At 30.4% G+C, this 21973-nt stretch overlaps 1 long non-coding RNA gene across 1 annotated transcript in view; it reads left to right on the top strand.

Moving 5' to 3' along the window:
- The first annotated feature begins 362 nt into the window (after positions 1–362).
- Positions 363–21973, top strand: part of LOC127278665 (uncharacterized) — a 91431-nt gene continuing 69820 nt past the window's right edge. Inside the window, exons 1-4 of the long non-coding RNA XR_007842531.1 lie at positions 363–429; positions 1010–1270; positions 2377–2542; positions 14458–14691. This is a non-coding gene — a long non-coding RNA (uncharacterized LOC127278665). The remainder of the gene's footprint in view (positions 430–1009; positions 1271–2376; positions 2543–14457; positions 14692–21973) is intronic.

The raw sequence follows: 21973 nt of genomic DNA, 5'->3' as shown, positions 1-21973 counted from the left end.
AGTCAGTATAGACTAGGTTGGGGTGAGGTCAATCAACTCATCTAAAAACCGGGAAAAATGCAACAATTTTATTGGTCTATTGAATCAAATTACCAATATTTGTCTACCAAGCAAGCCAATCAGTTGCTTCACAGATTTTGCGTGCAGGAAGGGGCGAGATTTATCATAAAGGCGAGTTTACAAAATTACACAATTAATTTTTAAGTAAAACAGAAAAATAAAACAAACAAAGTAAAAGAAAAAATTGTTGATTATTCTTGATAGAATAGAAGAAAATATTGATTACAATACAACTTTAAGTATAATATGCCCTAAATTTTATTAATGATGGTACTTTTATATTCCGCGGTTGGTACTAATGAATTCCGATGAATTCGACTGATACGCAACTTCAGATCACATATGCATAAGTTGGAAGTTGCAAGTCGTGTAAGTTTAATAGAAAAATTTATTTGTTTTATATACTTATTAAATATTTTAAACTATTTGTATATATAATTATTCAATCGACATGTTTGAGTGATTTATATCTTTTTACTCGTTTGAATCTTATATTCGTATAAACTATTAGCAAAAACTCGAATACTCGATGGCGACATATTATTGTTTACAGAGTGGTAAACTGTTTCTGAGTTTAATCATTCAATCTCTCTCCAACAAATTTTAACTTTAAAACCGAATAATAAGTTAGCGAAAAAATAATTAACTTGACAAAATACAGAAATTCGATATTTATAAATTTAAAGAAACGCCAATTAATGAACTTTAATTTTTGAGGTTAAACATCCACTTCACGCTTTGGAAATACATAGACAAAAATACGACAAATTGATTATATGATTCATACGATTTAAATATCTATGAAGTTTATTTAGAATGAATATTTCATTCTTGTGTTGTTATCATTTACTATGCTTTTGTTTTAATATACATATATTTCCATTTTCTTTCTTTATTTTATGTACAATTTTGATAATCTGATTTAAATATATTTCTCTTAATTTTCCAGTGTTATTATTTTTGACAAGACGGAATGGTTGAGAAATAAGTGTCCAATTCATATTCTACAACAAAAGTTAAAATTAATTTACAAAACTATAGAGGAATACAAAAAAAAAAAGATTTAAAAAATGAACCATTTCATTAAAAATAACGTGGCTAATTGAAAACCAATATGACAACAAATATTTGAAGTTGGGATACATTAAGAAGTTCACAAAAACCACATGGATATGGATTTGATGATAAAGACTACACGTATTAGGAAAAGGTAAAAAAATTAATTATTAAAAATTTTTTAGTGAGAATAAAAATTGAATAATTAAAAAAAATTAATTGCAAGAAAATTTTAATAATGAATTCTTATTTTTAAAAATATTTAATTAATTATACATAGATATAAAAACCAAATTTTATAATAATTTTAGAAAAATTAGATGCAATTATTTTATTGGATATTTTATTTAATATTACTATATTTTTATATTATTGAATTTGTATTATTAATAATATTTCAACCTATTATTGAAATTTTATTTTTTGAAAAGCGATTTTTGTATATGTTGCATAAAATCTTACAATTATTACAATTTTTTTAAAGATTAAAGGTAATGTTTGTTTCTCACCAAAATATTGACGAAGCTGAAGTATACGCAACTTTTATGATAAACGATTTTTATAGAAATAATTTTTTTAAAATGAAAAATTCTATAATTTTTGCCATAAAAAATATTTCTTGTAGCTTTTATTAATCAACAAATTATAAAAAAATATTTTTTTAGTTTTAAACAATTTTATAATTTTCCGTGTTAAATAAAAATTGATTTCTAATTGTTAATCATAAACGTTGCGTATATACTTCAAAGCATCGTAAATATATTTAAAATATGAGATACTTGTTTAAAAAAAATATTAAATATAGAATTTCTAAAAAATCTTGGATTAAACAAAAAGTTTTCTATTAATTTTAATTTTATGTTTTTAAAATGTTATATGAAAATATATTTTAAAAATTAAAAGTTAATACAAATTTAAAATTTTGTGCTTTTAAATAGAAAAAAAAACAATTTTCATATTCTGGATTATTATGTTAGTACTTGAATTATTTCCTACTGTCTGAAAATGTTAATTTTTATACAAATGCAATGCAGTTCAAAATATTAAAAATTTAAGTTATTTATATTTGCACTACAATATTTTTAAATTGTAAATTGTTTTCTTTTTCTTAACAATACAAAAAGATGGAGTCAAACTAACTTTTGTTTCGATTGTTTCTCTGATTTTAATTAAATGGTAATTAAAATTATAAAGAAAATTAAAAACTTGTGAAAAAGAAAAAGTAAATAAAAATGATTTTAACATTTAAATATTTTTCAGATACATAATATGTTACTAAAATTTTAAATTTAGTAAATTAAACAAAAAGGGATGAAATACAATTTTTCTCTAAAAAGAAGCTTTATATGAACAAAGATGTGTTTCTCAAAATTACCATCCTCCAAAAACAGCTTCCAAATAAACATCTATATGCAGACTATATAAGGTAAGGCTGAATTATTTTTAAAATGAAAACAAAATTTATATGTAGCCCTCAGAGTTTTAATACTCCGGACACTTAAAATGTTGTTTTTACTATAATTTTCCAGTACTTTTCAAATATTATCATATAAAATGTTTATGAATTGGAAAAAAAAAAAAAAAAATTCGTTATTACAATGCTTCCTCCACGAGGAAGTAATATTTGGTGTAATATTTTTTTAATGACATTAAAATTAAGTTTCTGAATCAAATAAACAGAGTTTAAGTGTCCGGAATCAGCCCTCCAGTTTGAATTTACCCCAGTTGACGGAACTTGAAACAAATGAATTTTTTTTTCAATGTATTAATAAATAATTATTAGTTGAAAATGAGTGAAAAATGACTAAAAGTTCAGTTACTTTTGACTAATTTGCAATTTAATATTTCGCTAAAGGTGTTATTGAAAATTCTTCATGAAATTTTCATTGATTGTTTTATGCATTTAAAGAAAAATTGAACACACAATCAAAATAAAGTTACTTTAATTCCATATTTGGATATTTCTAAAATGATAATATAATTTATATAGTTAAAATGTGATTTAGTGAAAGTATGCAAACAACTTTTTTTTTGTCACTTTGAACGATTAAAAGTTGACATAAATAAATATGTTATTCATAAATATAAAAAATTGTTGAGATTAAAAAAGAAGAAACAATTTTGATAACAAAATAGAAAAGATTTATAATTTTTATAAATTTTATCAATTTTATAAATTTATATACATTAAATCATATTAAGGGTTCAAGTAAAAAACATCATGATGTAATTTTATAAATTATAAAGTTTTATAAATTTTTTAATCTTTATTGAATGGCATGTTTTAATAGTTCAAAAGCCTCAAAAATAATAATGTTCACACTTTCACTCAGAGAAATCTTTTATTTGTGTTTATTTGAGACAAATAAAATTTATTTGAAGCAAATAAAAATATGTTTGTCTCAGAGTCTAATAACTTTTTATTTATTTTAAATAAAAAAATATATTTAACACAAACAAAATTTTTGACTTTATACCTCATATTTCACAGGTAGCAGTACAGAAGGTCCAAAATAAAAGGTCCAAGACAGATTATCCTAACCGAAAGGTCCAAAGGACAAAAAGTCCAAAGGTTGAAAAATCCAAAATCTGGAAAGTCCAACATCTAAAAAGTTCAAAAAATCCAAAAGTCCAAAACTAAAAATTTATTTAATTGATTGATATTTAGCCAATGTTATTAAAATATACATAATTTTTAAATATTTCAGAAACATTGTTTCCATTGTTTTCAATCTGCACCGCCAATATATTTTTGTATTCTTACCCGCCGAATGTTTGGTGTACAAAAACCCATCGATATGTAAATAAGGCGTTTTTCCCAGTAATATAACTTCCGCGGTTGCGTTATACATTTTTTAAATAAATTAAATCACAACAAATTTAAGATTGAAAATTAAACACAAAAAATTTCAAATGATACCACGAAGAGAATTTACATGTCAAATGATGCAAAACATTGAAACTATGAAACCAAGATTACACGTTAAACAACTTCATGTGAAACAAATGAAAGTGGAATATACAATTTCTTTCCCGCTGAAATAAAATAAAATTTTATTGGACTTTATATTTGTTGTACTTTTCAATATTGGGCAATTTTTATTTTGGACTTTTTGGTTGTTTTGGACCTTCTAATTATTGGACTTTTTGTATTTTGTGACTTTCTAATTATTGGACCTTTCGTCCATTGGACCTTCTAATTATTGGACCTTTCGTCTATTGGACATTTTATTTTGGACTTTTTGTACTGTAATCATTTCACAATATCACATCAATTATAGGAATATCAATATCATTTTAGATTCAATTAGCAATCACCATATAAATTACTATTGCGAGTGAGTGATATGCAGCCCTTGTGTTTATAGTTTTCTCTATGTTCACTACATCCAGAGAAAAGATATATTTGTCTCAGAGCCTAATAAATATTTATTTGTTTCAAAAAAATTTTATTTGCTTGAAATAAATTTTATTTGTTTCAAATAAATAAAATATTTATCTAGATGTAAATATCCCATTATGATAAGACGCTTTAAAAATAGATAATAACAAATCTATATAAAATATTAATTTTTAAACACGTCATATGTAGTGGAACACACACTTATAGTATATATTCATATATCGGAACAAAGAGAAGTTACTAATTTCGTACAAGCTTATTCGGTCAGACTATCGTGTGTACCTCATCTTTTGTTCCTGTTGTTTTTAATATCGTAGCGTTCAGACGATATGCTTCTCCATAATATGCGAGTCCAAGAGTATGAACGTGCGGACCTTGTCGGCCGTAGGATGTCCGACCTTAACGTTGGCTAAGCGTGTATGCATGTTCGGTGCATAAATAAGAAGCACAGCTCGGGAGGCATTAAATCACGTGTGTGCGCTCGGACTTGCATACACACACACACTCACACATGCACACGGATGGACGAACGAGAAAGAGACAGAATAGATAGCGTCAGGATATAGGAAGAGACAAAAGTAAAAGAAAGAGAGAGGAGAGAATGTGAGACTCGTTCGCGAATACGAACCTCTATAAAGGGCCCATAAGCCATCATAAGGGACTTAAGATTACCCGCGCGCACCCCGTCGAGCCAATATGCCCTTCACATCACCAACCTTCCTTCTTGAGTAGTCGCACGATTAGAAGCAGCCAAGTACGTACATTTTAGTAGCGAGCTTACCGTATTATATACCCCCTCAGGCTAGCAGAAATTATATTCGCGATTTTCATCTTTATTTGGCATCACGTCAACTCCCCCATTACTTTCAAAATTAATTTACACTTCAGAAATATCTAATTTTCACCAATGCAGTTAAATTTCTTTTTTGTATTTATAACAACATTATGCGATAATTCCAAAATTGTCTTTCTCAATTCAATTTCTTTATTCTCTCTTTTTTCCTCGACGATGATGGTTTTAGCTCAAATTTTTCTGTCATATTACCCACATGACTTTTCGTATATCCATCACCGATATATAAGTCAGATCGAGGGTATATATAATTGGCGGACAAGACGAATGACGGTACTTATTTGTACTCGCGGTCTTTGGAATTAAAAGTTCCCAAGTACGAGGTTCATTAATCTTGACAGAACCCTGAGGTTAAGGGGATGATGATGAAGAAGAAGAGGAATAATAAGAAGAAAGAATTGAAGAAAGAGGGAAGAAAACAGAGGAGAAGACAGAAACCTAGTGCTACTGGAGAACGCGCGTTCTCCACAGGACGTAATCGGCAAACAAACTCAACTTCTGGCTGAACAAGATTTATGCAACTTGGGCGCAATAAGGCTTTTTCTTCCTCGTGTCTCTTTATAAGCTCTTGTTTCCCCCATCCTTCTCCTCAACAAGCAGAATCATAAAAGCGTTTAATAATATAATATTCTCGTTTGTTTTTGCACATAGAATTCATAAGAGAAATGATGATTTACAGTAAATAACTTGATGGTGTTCCAATTACTTTTAGCTACTTTCGACAGATATCTTTTGAGGGAGGGAGAGAATAAAAAAGTTGTTTGAAATTTTTTTCACTTTGGAATAATGTTTTATAGGTATATTCTCTCTTGACGACCTGATGTTTCGTTTTAGTTATTCTTTTTCTGCCAAGTTTCAACCTTATAGTTATATATATATATATAGGTACTTGAGAAGCTGACTTGACCCTGCGGGGGGTGGCTCATGCGCATTGGTCTTCCCTTGCAGACTGCACCACATTAACATTCCTAACCCTGCTTCTTGTTTGACTCTTTGCTTTTGATAGATTATGGGAACGATTTCGGACATTGGATCCAGGGGTTTTAACCAAATTTTCCCCTATTTCTTTATATCAAATTTTGTATTTCATTTACTTCGCAAATTGATTGGAAAATTCATTCTAACTGCGTTCAAAAGAAATCAATTTTATATAATAAAATTATGTCACATATTTGTAAAACAAGAAGTTTTTAAATAATGGAAAATTTAAATTGTAGGGAAACAATCGTAATAATGATACATAAGATTTGTTTGTTGAATGTCAAACTTTTACACGCGCTTACCACCCGAGTGCCCAAATTAGAAGAATACCTGATTTACATTTCACGATCTCGAATGAAGCTATAAATAATGTGGCCGCGAGCCTGCGAAGAACGCAAAAACGAATGTTCCTTGGACCCCCCGCCAATACCACATCTACTGTCGTATGAAATATTGCCATGATTCTTTTAGATACATTCCTACACTTGTAGACCAAATATACGTCACATGAGATGAATTAATTTTCCCTCATGGCCTATTAATTAATTAACATTTTGTTTTATTTATTATAATTGATTTATAAATTGTTAATTTGGATAAATATTTATTTGGGTGAAAATGTTAACAATTTTTCAAAATAGAAAAGGGATCCTAAGAGGGTAGAAAGGGAGAGAGAGAGAAAGAGTATTGGGAATCTGATCGAGAAAACGACGAGGAGGAGGGTTAAAGCTGTCAGAGGCAGAGACGGTCGGGGATGACTCCCATCCACGACCTCGTCCTCGTCTGTAATCGCAGGGGCGGCGACATTCTGTCCCAGACAGGATCAAATCGCTACTGAACTGCTACTGTCCTCAGTCGCCTGGTCTACACACTGCCAATTGCATTCCCTTAACACAAAATTAAATCCAGTAATAGTTACATTGTTTGACTGTTTCCCTACCTTCATCACTGGTTAGAAAGTCCTATTAAAAATCAGTTTTTGGTACTATATTATTAATTGAATATATATACTGTTGCAGCTGATTTTGCCACAATTTGAAACTACATTCAAATTAGTGTTTACAGTTATTTTATACTATTGTTTAAAGCACAAACCTTTTTTTAATGGTATTGGCATCCATAGCAATTGATACATACTTAAAATGCTTTATCCTAAAATTAGCATAAAGCACAACGTATAACACAAAATTTGTAAGAATACAATACGGAAATTTTTATAACAGATAATGATCTATTTTCCAACGAAATTTGATATCTGCAACCAGGCACGCATGTGTAATTTCAAAGTTTGAGAAACTCTCTTTTTTGTGCAGCTACCAACTTCCTTTCCTGTTATCATAATGATGATCTCGTCAGATTGTCGGGAGAGGAAAGAAGAAAGAATTAATTGTAACTTATCTAGAAGCATTAGGTTGCCTAGATAAATATAAATACTTATTGGTGAATGGTTCAAGTTGTATACGTGAGTCTTACTACACACATTTGTATATGGTGAGACTGTGTTTAAGACATGATACATAGACTTCCACTGGCTAGTGGACCAAGCGACGCTAACAATCCTGCAGGTACCGACCTGGTTGAGCCTCGAATAATTAATATGGTCTCTGACACTGAAGGTCGGGATGTAGGTACACCAGTCTGCTGCCTGTGGAACAAACCAACCTCCCTCAAACATAAACACGTTGATGGTATTTATACATACGAAATTCACACGAGCTGATATCTTTCAGCTTGAGGGCATATATATAGCATTCCTGGCGTGCCAGGATATTAGCTTACACTACGCATATATAGACTCGAGGATTTAATTTAAAAAAAAGACACAATCATCTTTTCCATTATATTATATTATTACATCATCATTATATGCATTATTAAGCAACTTTTCTTTTAAGACAATATCAGATTTTCATATTTATTTCTATTGTTTATCTACTAATTAAATTAGTATAGATATGTAAATTGGATGATAGGTATATATATATTGTTCCGTTACTCACTCTATCTATTCGATACAAAAAACACTATAGTACAAAATAAACTATAAAAATGCAGTTTAGTATAACATATGATGTATTCCACGCAATTGCATCTCCAATTTTTTTGAGATTTTTTTTTCTTTTAGTACTACACGGAAAGAAAAGGTATCGTTGTCTCAACCATAAAAATATTGTTGGTCATAATATTGTTGAGGCATCCATACATATAGCTGAAGCAGCATTCAGTATGGATACATTGACAAAAAAGAATGGTTGTGGCAACCATATAATATTTGTACCTATGATATGGATATATCAACCATAGCTTTAGTTGAGGTAACAATATTGGTTTGGATTTTAACAATTTTGTTATCCTATCCATTTTTGAATTGCTAAGGCCCCTATAGACGCCTGCGCACCTTGTCTGCGCGGTGATGCAATATATTACTCGCATTAATTCCAAGCGTCGCGAAACGTGTCCGCAGTCCTAAACATTTTCTATAATCATTTAAGAATTATATTGATCCCGGTTAATGTGTTTTTTAAGTTAAAAAATGGAAGCTGAGTGCATTGATTTCCTTAAAAAAAAATAGGCTTCGAAGTTGACTGCGTCCATTTAAACAATTTACATTCACCTTTCCCAGTCATAATTTGTAAATGGGGAAATTCTTCAATGTTTGCGACACTTAGGAACGCACTATAATTATAATACTATAATAAAAGGTGCGATACGATTGTTTATTTTGTTAACGAATTTGTATTTGGTGATTATTTCAAAAAAATACACGGAAAAAAATCAATGGTTGCCACAGCCATACCTTTGGTTGTTGCCACAACCATTCTTTTTTGTCAATGTATCCATACTGAAAGCTGCTTCAGCTATATGTATGGATGCCTCAACAATATTATGACCAACAATATTTTTATGGTTGAGACAACGATACCTTTTCTTCCCGTGTAAATACGTTTTTCTGGGACTCAATGTTTTAAATTAATCAAAAATAACCTTATTGATAATATTAAACAAATAAAATAAACATAAATTGTAACCATATAAAATGGTTGCTTCAACAATATTAATATGGTACACTAAATAATGGTCGAAGCATCAATTAAAAATGGTTGTCACATCCATATTAGCATTTGTATGTTTTCCAAATATATGGTTCCCAAAGCCATATATTCTAGTTGTGCTAACAATTTAAAGATAGCTATTTAATATGGCTGGAGCTACCGGAGGTATGGTTGGGACGTATTTTTTAATATAATATGGTTGAGACAACCAAAGGTATGGCTGTGGCAACTATTGATTTTTTTCCGTGTAATTGAGACTAGCTTCCATGAATTTTTTCAAATTATTTTAGCGAGCCGTTTTCGAGCTATGGAATTTTGAAAATTGGAGAATTTTCATGACTTTTAATTTTTGAATGCTCATAACTTCCTTAAAAATGCATCAATTTTAAAAGTCTTTTTTTCAAAATGTGTGTTTTTAAATGTACTTTTCAAAAAAAAAATTCGAAATTTTTTTTTCAACGATATTACTATCAAATTTTTGAGTTTTAATTATAAAAAGTCATTTTTCTCATTTGACGTACTGATCGATTTTTTCAAAAAAATTTTCCAAAAAACTACTTCTTTTTACGAAACTTTTAAGCCTAGCCCGATAATGAGGAAACAATTTTTACAATATTTTCGAAATTTTTAAAAAATTCAAAATTCAAAAATTTTCGAAAAATTCCAAAAATATTGTAAAAATTGTTGGATTCCCTGGAATACATCATATACAGCGCCTACTGTTGGATATGTATATCTGAAAAAATTATAGCAAATGGCACTATCTGTTTAGTTATAATTCAAAATTAACGATTCTGTTTAGTTGATTCTACTCGTATATCTCGTATTCTTGTGCAACAATAAATTAAACAAAATTTTGCTTAATACCTATATTTAATAGCGTACAACAAAATTATAGAAAGGATTATAAAATCTATACCTAAAAAAATCTGTAACACTTTTTGTATACAATATAGAAATAGCGGGCGCATGATTACCCCAAAAAATTCATTAGTTATAATTTCCTTTTTAGCCCAATTTTTAAATAATAGAATTTTTAGTTATAAATAAATGAATAAACGAACAAACAACCGACAAAACGATTTCGGAGCGAATTTAAAACATTAACCAATCATAATTATCTTGATAATTTCTTATTATAGACGATTTTAAAAATGTCAATGGCTCTCTCTAAAAATTAAAATCACAAAAACTTCTGTTGCACAGAAAAAACCTGAATTCAAAATTCCAACTCAATTTATGAAGTGCAACAAAAATGAGTCAGTAAGCTGTAGCCACGTTCTATTAAAAATTCAGCGATCTAGAAATTCTGTCGTAAAAATTTGTTTAATAAGAAATTACATCAATTGCTATTGCGAAAAATGAAAATTCGGCTAAAAAGAAATTCTATTCAATGTAATTCTATATATCTAATGAAATTTTTTTAAATTAAAATTTTAACTAATGAATTGTGTAGATATAGATTATCTTATATTATTATAATTATAGAATATCTTATACAGTAGCATTTTGATATATCTTTAAGCGGTTGGATAGTAAGAGGAAAAAAAAAAGTTTACGAAGCGAAGTTAATCAAAGGAGTCTTACTGATGCTGTTATATAGAGTAAGGCTTTTCTGCCGCTCCTTAATTCTTTCAGGAAGACTCTCCTTATTTATCTTAGAAGTCCTCCCTCTGCCTCATCGTCAAGCAACTCGGCAGATCGGGTTACTTTCGACAATATCTCTAATGTTTTGATCGACGAGCGGTGGATTCTATTTCACCAGTTAATTGGGATGTTAGTCATCTAGAGAAAAAGAAATGAAATCTCTATATATATATATATATATATATATATATATATATATATATATATATATATATATATGTGTGTGTGCATATATCTATATGTTTGTACTTTGAGATACGATGTATACAAGCAGCTTCTGGTTTGTGAATTGTGGACCCGGGACCGATTAATCGTTCAAGTTAATCGATGTCCAAAGTTTTCAGAGTACATTCGTTTTTCTCATCGCAATTGTCGACCAAACGAAGCGACACTGCTTTTTATTCGAACCACCAACGACGCCAGTCTGATTTACCGCGACTTCGGTGTATAGCGACAAATAATTACCAATTAGCTCTCTTTTCAATTATTTCCTATGCAATCAATTTTAAATGGCTTCATGCTCTTCGTATAGTTTATATTCTATAATCTAGCTTATTTAATCTAATTTTATAAAAAAAATTGAAAAATGTATAAATGTAATTAAAAATGTTTTCTTTTTTCATATAATGAAACTAAAAAGTATATATATATATACAATTATTTATTGTTAATGATTTAAAACAAAAATTATGCAAAGAAAATAGGAATTATTTATAGTAAAAAAAAGTTAATTGATTCGAAAATATTGGCAATATCTTGTCATTTTTCATGTATATAATTCTAAAAAAAACAATCGGCAGCAAAATTATTGCATATATCGAGATGAGAGTGTTGCGTAAAAAGACTCTCACTGGGAACACGAAATACTTTATTCATACACATTAGCGGGGTAGAATGTGGGTATAGGTAGTCATGTTTTAGCGGTAGAGTATAGAGTTGCCAATAAATATGTCTCCGGCAGCATGCAATATTTATGCCCAGCGTCTGCGGATACGCATTGGCTCAAGAGAGACCTTCGTCATTCATTGGTAAAAAAAAGTCGCCCTTTTAGTTAGGCGTCAGCGAACTTTGCAGATATATTGAGACGAGTCGTTGGACAAATAACATTGAAAAGTTTACAGAAAAAAATTTATACAAGAAAGTTACAATCTAAATTGATACTTTTCACTCTTAATTATATATATTTTTATTTATATATAACGTTCATTTTTGTCATCTATACAGTGATTTTTTTCAATAAAAATGGTAAATTTCATAAATATAAAACCACGATAGAAATTGCGGATAAAACACATATATATGTTCTTTGTGTCATGTATCAATGAACTTCGTAATAGTATCCGATAGTTTCCCGTTCAGTACAGAATCGGTAAAATTGAATACTCGTGTTGATATTGGTGTTAGGGAGTTGATCCACGCCCAGTGATAACAACAATAATAACACCATCAACATCCCTCTGGCACCATCATTTCGCTCTCTCTCTCTCTCTCACGCACCCCAACCGGATTCCGGTTTACGCAGACTTCCTGGATCCGATCATCTATGCGCACGCCATATTATACTATATATTGTAGAGAGAAGAGGACTCATCGAGCATGGAACATAAGCGCACGTAGTATTTCCATTATCAAACTGCCAGAGAGGAGAAACATACGCGTGAGACTGTATCAGCGTCATAAGTCTAAACTTAGAGATACCGCATCTCTGTGTACAGGGTGATGATTTACCGCACATCAAGGTCCGGAATGGGGTCGTCTTTGTCCTTGGTGCGAATTTGCCGTATTCCATATATATATACACATTGAAGAGGGTGGCTGACGCTTGATTGTTTGCATTATTTATGGTAATGCCGTGGCAGTCGCCTATATGAATTTGATATTCTCCGATTAAATTACTCGAGCAAACATATAAAGAAAAATCTGAGTAATGTACACTTATTACAATTTCAATTGTGTGAGTGCAAAGATATATTTTTTGTCTAAAAAGATTTATTTTCGTATACATAAGAAAAATATATAATATCATATTTGAAGGATACGCATATCAATATTTCCTATAAAAATTATTAGTTACATAATTTTTTATTGCGGTTCGAAATATACGTAAAGTTAAATTTAAATGTAAGAAATGAATAAATTAAAGATAGATAAACGAAGTGAAATAAATTCGCGTCCGCGCAGAACGGACGAAAAAGAAGATACCCGGCGTGCAGAAAATTTGACCGGGCCCCGGTTGGCCCAGACCAGGCACGATCAGGGCCAGATCTGTCAATCTGATCTGGCCCCGATGGAAATGAAACAGGGAACCCGATCGGGGCCATGCCAATTTGCCCGTTCTGAAATCCTGGTCGGGACCCGACCAGGGTCATGGTAATTTGCCCGATCTTATAGTAATTGTAATTTTCAATAAATTATAATTATTTTTCTCTAATTGATAAATAAAACAATAGAATTAATCAATATTATTTTATTTTATGAATCTGCATTTAAAAAAACACCTTATAAAATGAAAAGGAAATATAAGTTGAAAAAAATTATTTGAATAATTGTTTCGTTTACTCTCTAAATCTCAATTAGTAAAAATGTTTACTAATTTAAATTAGTGGCTTATGGCTTATGGCAAAAAGCTTATAAATTAGTAAAATTTTACTAACAATTCGTAAAATTTAAGAGGGACTCACTTTTTGATTTAGAATTAGTTAAATTTTACTAATTGTTAGTAACATTTTACTTATTCATAAGTTATAATAAATGTATGTATTTTTACTAGTTTTTTTTTAAATTTTAAAAATGACAACCAGGCCTGGCCCTTGTCGGGCCCATAGTAATTTACTAACCCGGATCCTGAACAGGAAATCGGATCGGGGCCAGGTCGGTAATCGGGATGAAAAGTGCAATTTCTGCACGGGTATCAATTGCATTTTTGAGTATTCTACGCAGACGCGAATTTAACCTACTACTTTATCCACCTTAATTTATACGTTCCCTACTTTACCCTTCGCGATGAAAACGACCTCTAAGTTCCATAAAAATCAAACAATTTTTTTAAATTCCTTTCAACATTTTGAATTTTTCAAATTTAATCTCAAATTCGTAATAAGCCATCCCAAAAACTTAAATATACAATTTTTATATGCGGAATGTACATTGACTAATGTTTGCGTTCATATTTTTATGCCTTTTTGGGGCTTGTGACTCTAGGGAGTCAGTCAGAAAAAAAAACTATAAGTCATATTTTCAAGATTTTTGTGTTATTCGATTACTTTAGGTTTAGTCTCGATGCCGCACTTATTTTTGTCAAATTTGGAAATGAATTTTTTATAACTTTCTATATTATCGACCAGTCAAAGATTTAACTACATGTTAGTACAGCGCTGACAGTATTTTAATTTTTCTTTTTGCAGATTCTATCCTCGATGGCTTGTGGTGTCACGTATATATTTCAAAGATAAGGGCAAAAGTAAAAAAGGATCTTGAAGGACACAGAATTCTTCATATTCAGACTTTTTAGAACTCGGTCTATTTTTACGGTTATTTCTCACATTTTCTTAATGGAAATTTAACTTGGAAAGTATAGGGATCTCCGAGGGCTATTTAGTTTGAAAGAATCTCCTTGAAGCTGAAAGTTCCTTATTAAGGTAAATATTTTAATTTATTGGAAAAATTTTATTACAAAAAATTTAGTTATATTTTTTGACGTGAAAACGTCTTACTCATAATTAATTATTATTATTATTCTTTGAATCAATTAAATGGTATTTGTTTCAAATACAAAAATTATTGGTTCAAATACAATTTATTTAATTCAAATAAAAATTATTTGGTTTAAGTAAATATTTATTTGATAATAATCAAGTAATCAAGTATGTATGTATCTTATAAAATATATTTTAATTAGTTCAAAAAGACGTTGCTACGATCAAAATTCTCTGTCCGCGTAATGAATACAGACCCTGCTAGTTTTATTTTACATCTTAGAATTATTACTATTAAATGAAACTTTTATTAAACCAAATTTTATTTAAGAGTGACGAATTGAAATTCTTTGGAAAAAAGAGACCTTTAATTATCGCCCTATAAAAACGGCAGTGAACGTGAAAATGGTAAACATTGATTTTAAAATACTTTTTTCTCGAAACACGGACATTTTTTTCAAAATCGGTCAAATTCAAAGGATTCTTATCTTATAAATTTCCTAAATCCGAAAGATTGTGCGAATTCATACAAAAATGGGATTAAAAACGAAAAGTAGGAAAGTAATATACTGACAGCTGCGACATTGTGCTCCCTGCATGCTTCTGCCACCTGACGGCTGCAGGACGTAATAAAGCAGTCATTATATTAGTTTTCTACTTGTCCTTTTTTAATCGCGTTTTTGTATGGATTACTACAATTTTTCGGATTTAGGATTAGGTAAAAAGTGTCAGTATTTCGAGAAAAAAGTATTTTAAAATCAATGTTTACCATTTTCATGTTCAGTGCCGTTTTTATACTGCGATAATTAAAGGTCTCTTTTTGCCGATTAATTTGAACGTTTTTAAAACGTTTCATGTCTGCCGAATAATGTTCTGGAACATTTTTTGGCTGACATGAAACGTTTTAAGAACGAACATGGTTTTTTGCCCACTGATGGGTGGTGAATATAGCTAGACACCGGTTACTGAATATCATTTAGTGAAATTTTCACTAGAAATCAGTGATATATGTACTATGACTGATTTTCAGCGAAAATTTCACTAAATGATTCAGTAACTTCTAATTTTACAGTTTTTTTAATTATTAGTGAAATTTCTTTTATTTTTTATTGTTTCCTTTTATAAAATCAATTTAAATCCTATTAAATATATGAAGATAAAGAAAACTCTTTGCATAGATTTATATAATTTGTTAAATTTTTTTAATTACTGGAAGTTATATAATTAAAGAAGATAATTAATAAAACTTGGCAGAGATGTATTATAAAATGGTTTTAATAGACGCGTAAAAACGAGAGTAACACGTGACTCGAGATGTGAAGATAAAGAGATAGGGGACGAAAGTGTCACAAGCAGCCCCTTGGGACTAGTTATGAGTTTACTGAGGGGTGATGTATAAACTGCACTCTGTTACGTTCATTGACCAAATTTTCATTGAGTGAGTAAATTAAATGCTTCATCGCAGTTTTTCAGTAAATTCTCTGTTCACAATAACCATATTCTACGCGAGAAAATGAAACAAAATTTTCTACATAAAAAGTAGTATAGAAAAAATAAATTTTTTAATAATTTCAAATACAATTCACCAAATGTCAAATTTTCTATTTGATAGAATAATATTAATAAAATTATAATACGTGACAATTCACTCAGCATCTCAAACATGTGGAATTGTGTGATAATTTAAATAACCAATTCGATGTATCTTTTTTTGCATATGTATAAATGACATAATCCTTTATAATTGGAATCGTTATTATATAGAAATGCCTAATGAACGAGTCAAATCGTTAAGTTAGCACGAATGAACGGTCAATCAACAGAAGGAATAATAAAAAAAAAATTAAAAAAAAAGTTGAATTAAATGAGAAAGGAAAGAGAACCAGAGAATGCACGGCGCAAGGTGCACGATCCTGAGAGTTATTTCGTGGCGGGCACGGACAAAAAGGGACACAATACAAGGCGAGAGATCGATTCTCCTCGGCTTAGATACTAGAAGACCACAGACGGACTGGCAGACGGAAGATGAAACAGAGAAGAGAATGCACTGTTCTCTTTCTCTTTCTGCTTAAGATAATGTTGGAGAAGGAGGACATTGTTGTCCAAGAGCTAGTCGACCCGCTTCGGAAAACAACGAGCCACCAGCTGTAATTAATCACTTTTCTTACGCGCGTATAAAGGAAACTCTGCGTATCAAGGAATACCAACATCAACCATATATATGTATATACTCTAAAAAGGAAGAGACTCTTCTATAAAAGAACTCTGAAGATAAATAATGCTTCGCAATTGTTTTCTTATGTGATTTTCAATCTGAAACAGTCGCAACGTGTTTTGTATAATAATACCTCGCATTGTTTTTATTTCCATTTCTATTTATATTTACTTCTCGATTAAAGTTGTATAATTTATTTTTAAAAAATTGTTTCTTTTATTATTCTTAAATAATCGTGAATGAAGGATCTATAAATTATTGAAAGAATTCGACAAATATTCTGATTTGCTGTCAAAGAGATTCAATAATAGGACGACAAGAAATTTATATTAAAAGAGTTGTGAGTTCCCATGAAGAGATAGCGTGCGAACCAAATCTTCTTTAACGGTCAAAAGTTTTCGACATGATCTGGTAATTACAGAAGGTAGAGAGAGAGAGAGAGAGAGAGAGGTCGTCGGGGCTGTTAACGTTAATGGTATGCACAAGGGACTATATATATGGAGTGTGGCCCAATGGAAAGAATATATATAATATAAAAAATGGTGGAAGAAGAAGAAAAGAGAAGAAAAGAAGGGACGCGTTCTCGGACAGAGGAATTAAGAGGAAATAAAAATAGGCGAGAGTCCGAGTCTGGGCGCACCGGCTCCAGTCCGAAACGACTTTACGGGAATTAAACGCGAGAAATCGAGGAGATATGGAACCGCGAAATGCGATGTGGCCATCCGTCAACATGTCCACCAATTACAGCTTATACCGCACTCGCACAGGTGGCTTCTCCTCGTTCTCTTTCAAACCATTCTATGTTGCCTCTTTCATTCAGATCTGTCATCTGGTGCATCTCTCTTATTAATAGAGGTACTCTTTTTTTTTATTATTATTATTATATGCTTTTCGTTCTTTCCAAAGTCCGAGGTGATCTCTCTAATTACCTTACAAAAATTCATATTTCACAAAATCTCATTTGCCTTCAGGTATGGTTCTCAGTTTATTTGCTCTCACATTTACTTATCGCGTTCAGAAACAATTTTTTTTTTTTTGACATCACTGGAAAAACTATCCGTCTTAAAAGTGCAAAAAACGTCTTGTTTTAAGACACATTTGGTGTCTTAGACGGGAAAAACGTCTTAAAACTAGACGTTTTTTGCACTTTTAAGACGGACAGTTTTTACAGTGATTGACTTGTACAAACAAATTCAAAGATTTCAAACATCTGAAGGGAAAATGTCAATACTACATCAATTCAGCTGTTTATAGAAACTCCATCAGTACACTGAGGAAACTGTTTGGTATCATCTACTGAAGTTTGGTTCTCCAAACCAAATTTTTTATTTGATATATGTGCAACTAATCCGTTTGGTTCGGGCTACTCAATTTTTTCGTTGAATCATTTTGTTCGGTCTACCAAATTTTTTGTTTTGCACAACTAACTTATTGTTTTTAAGCAAACAAAAAATTTAGTTAAATGAAAAAAATTTTGTTCTTTTCTCAACCAAATTATTTTTTGGCTCACACTTATATTTTTTATTTTTCACTTAATTTTATCACTTTTGTTATCCTCTTTTATTACCCTATGTCTACTTAAATTAATTTCTATTGCGGAAAAACCTAACACTGCTGGAGATCGAACCCTCAGACTACGCAACGCAAATCAAGAACGCTGACCACTACACTAAGAATCCTAGTGACAATGTGAGTGTAAATTATTTTCATAAAGTATACAGGCTGGAGAAAAACTTCCGTTCTTTTAACAAGCTTTATTCTCTCTGTTCGATATGCATCACTACACACACTTTTTTACCGAATTTCTGAAACACATAAAAATCCCGAAAACACTTGAATAAAACTGGACGACACGAAGAGCGAAGCATGGTTAACGTGTGACATATTTACGAGAACAGCGCATGCGCAATTGAGCATTCAGACGGTTTGGTTTGGAGAACCAAATTATTCAGTTAACAGACGCAAAAGCTTGAACGAAATTTTTGGTACAGCCAACTAAATTTCTCGATTGATTGCTTCTTTCGTTACTGTTATGTCAACTAAATTTTTGTAATCTTAACTAAAAGTGCTCCACCAAATTATTTTATTAACATTACATTTTTTTTCTCAGTGTAGAGGGCGCAAGAGTTTCATTAAATTTCTTTCCGTGCAATAAAAAATTATTTAATCTATTATATATTGCAAAAAGTAATATCTATTTAAATTATTGTTATTAAAATTCACAAAATGTATTTCCAATAATTGTCAGTTGTTTATATCATTCTCCATTTAAGGAAATTATTCTCTTGGAAAATTAGTTGACATAAAGACTTTGCGGAGATTTTCTGCAGCCTGAATTGAAATCTTAAGTAGCATCAGTAGATCATCAGTTCTTTTACTATATATATATATAAATATATGTATGCGGGAAGTAAACAAAAATCTACTTTAGAAAAACTCATTAAAACGACCCCCACGGGGACGATAGTGTATATATATATATATATATATATACAAAACTCACGATCCTCGATGATCCTGATCTCGGCAGACAGAGTGGAGTCTTACAGAATTCCTGGAATAAAAGACTCTCCCGACGATCCTCTTACCTGGACAGGTGCACGTTTCTGCCCTCAAGCTAGAAACGGGTGGGTGTCAGAAATGTATTCTTTGAATTATTGCATTTTTCAAGTTCTACAGATACACGTCCTAATGATTTTTTATCCCGAGAATCGTTGGTATCCCCCTAAATCCACTGATGCTTATTTTATGATACACAGGAATCATATAAACTATCTCATTAAGAGTTTGACATTCCAAGAATTTTCCTATACTTTTTTTTCTAAATTGTGTGCATCTAACTTTACGGTGTTATCTATGTATAAATTTACATTTGTGATTTTTCAATTTTCTACTTTTTAATCTGTATTTTATTATATAACGGGGTGCCATTTTTATGTTCGGTTTTTTTTATACTACGTTTTTTTTACATTTTGATGCGCTGATTACGAAAATCATAGTGACAATACCCAAAAATTTGATTTTTATGGCAAAAATCATAAAAAAGTCTCAAAATTTATGGTTTTTTTCGTTTATTGGGTAAAATATACAAAATTTAAAAAAAAAATGTATTTTAATAAGATCTATAACTTTTGTTTGAAAGTTTTTTTTTTGATTTTGCATATTTTACCCAATAAACGAAAAAAAACATAAATTTTGGGACTTTTTTATGGTTTTTGCCATAAAAATCAAATTTTTGGGTATTGTCACTATGATTTTCGTAATCAGCGCATCAAAATACATAAAAATACGTAGTATAAAAGAAGACCAAAAATATTTTTAAAAAATTCAAAATTGAAAAATTTTTGAAAAATTTCGACAATATTGTAAAAATCGTTTGCCCATTATCGGGATAGGCTTAAAAGTTTCGTAAAAAGTAGTTTTTTTGAAAAAAATCGATCAGTATATACGTCAAATGAGAAAAATGATTTTTTATAATTAAAACTCAAAAATTTGATAGTAATATCGTTGAAAAAAAAATTTCGAATTTTTTTTTGAAAAGTACGTTTAAAGACACATATTTAGAAAAAAGAGACTTTTAAAATTGATGCATTTTTAAGGAAGTTATGAGCATTCAAAAATTAAAAGTCATGAAAATTCTCCAATTTTTAAAATTCCATAACTCGAAAACGGCTTGCTAAAAAAAATTGAAAAAATCCATGGAAGCTAGTCTCATTTAGTACTAAAAAAAAAAATCGGAGTTGCAATTGCAGATGGACTTACACTTTGGCGTTGAATACATCATATACACTGAGAAAAATGAAAAAACGAAAAAGTAACTTTTTCTTTTTTTAAAAGTAAAACCAGAACTGTCCGCAGTTTTTGCGCATTTCTGGCAATTTTTACTCCAAAAATAGTAAAATTTATCCCTAAAGTAGTAAAAATTTTTCCGGAAATAGTAAATTTTACTATTTCTGTAGTAAAACTTGAAAGAAATGCGCAGAAACTACGGACAGTTCAGGTTTTACTTTTAAAGTACATATATAGTAAAAGTTACTTTATTCGTTTTTTCATTTTTCTCCGTGTACAACTTTGTGTTGTGACTTGTAAATTTTTTGACTGTCTCAACCAAATTATAATTAGGGAATACCAAAAATTATTTAGTGGTTCTAACCAAATAACATGCATTGTACAGAAAAAACCTGGTCTCGGAAGGAGAAAAACCTGGTTTTGGAAGTGCAGAAAAAATGAGCCTGGTTGGTGGCGCCACTGTCTATAACGTTTAGCATTGGCTCATTTTGAGTTGCAACAAAAATGAGACTAGGTTTTTCTGTATATATTCATGGTTGCAACAAGAATAAATTTTAATAAATAATAAATAAATGTACTAAATGTTAGGCGCAAATTACAGCCCGATCTAAGAAATTTTTTTTTGAATTGGATCACTTCAGAAATTTTGTCTCATCTATATAAATATATATATCATTTAAGTGCTATTTACAGCACGGTTATATTACATTTTGATCCGTGAGTGAGAATTTCTATTGTTGACGTTTATTGAAAGTGTAACACCCGCAGAATTTTATAATAGTTTGGAACCTGTCAAGATTTCGAACACGCCCGATATAAAACACGTTGAAAAATGCTGGGCGGTCGAATGATAAATGACCACAAACTCATAAATGGCCAAATGATACACTTGGAAGCTTATTGTCAGAGTGAAGTTTTCACGTGGTTCCCATTGTTAAGAGGGTGAAGCGCACTGTTGTATCGCCTTGGCACCTTTGCATTATGTTTCATCGCGAGATGAAACGAACAAAAAACGCTGGTGAACCTCTCAAATATATAAAAGAGAAACGAAGGGGGAAAAGAGAGGGGATATCTATATGTATACCATTTTTAAGCGCGATGCCGTAAAGTGTGTAACGAAATCATCTATATAACCATACACACATCTCCCACATTGTACGAAAAATATCGCTCTCGAAGAATAAAGAATTTTGTTCCAGTTTTCTGATATTAAATCGAAGC

This window comes from Leptopilina boulardi, unplaced genomic scaffold (genome assembly GCF_019393585.1).
Source record: "Leptopilina boulardi isolate dan_hultmark-lab unplaced genomic scaffold, ZJU_Lbou_2.1 LbouV2_210, whole genome shotgun sequence".
NCBI classification, from domain to species: domain Eukaryota; kingdom Metazoa; phylum Arthropoda; class Insecta; order Hymenoptera; family Figitidae; genus Leptopilina; species Leptopilina boulardi.
Note: the sequence above shows the minus strand (reverse complement) of the source record. Positions and strands in the feature narration are given on the sequence as shown.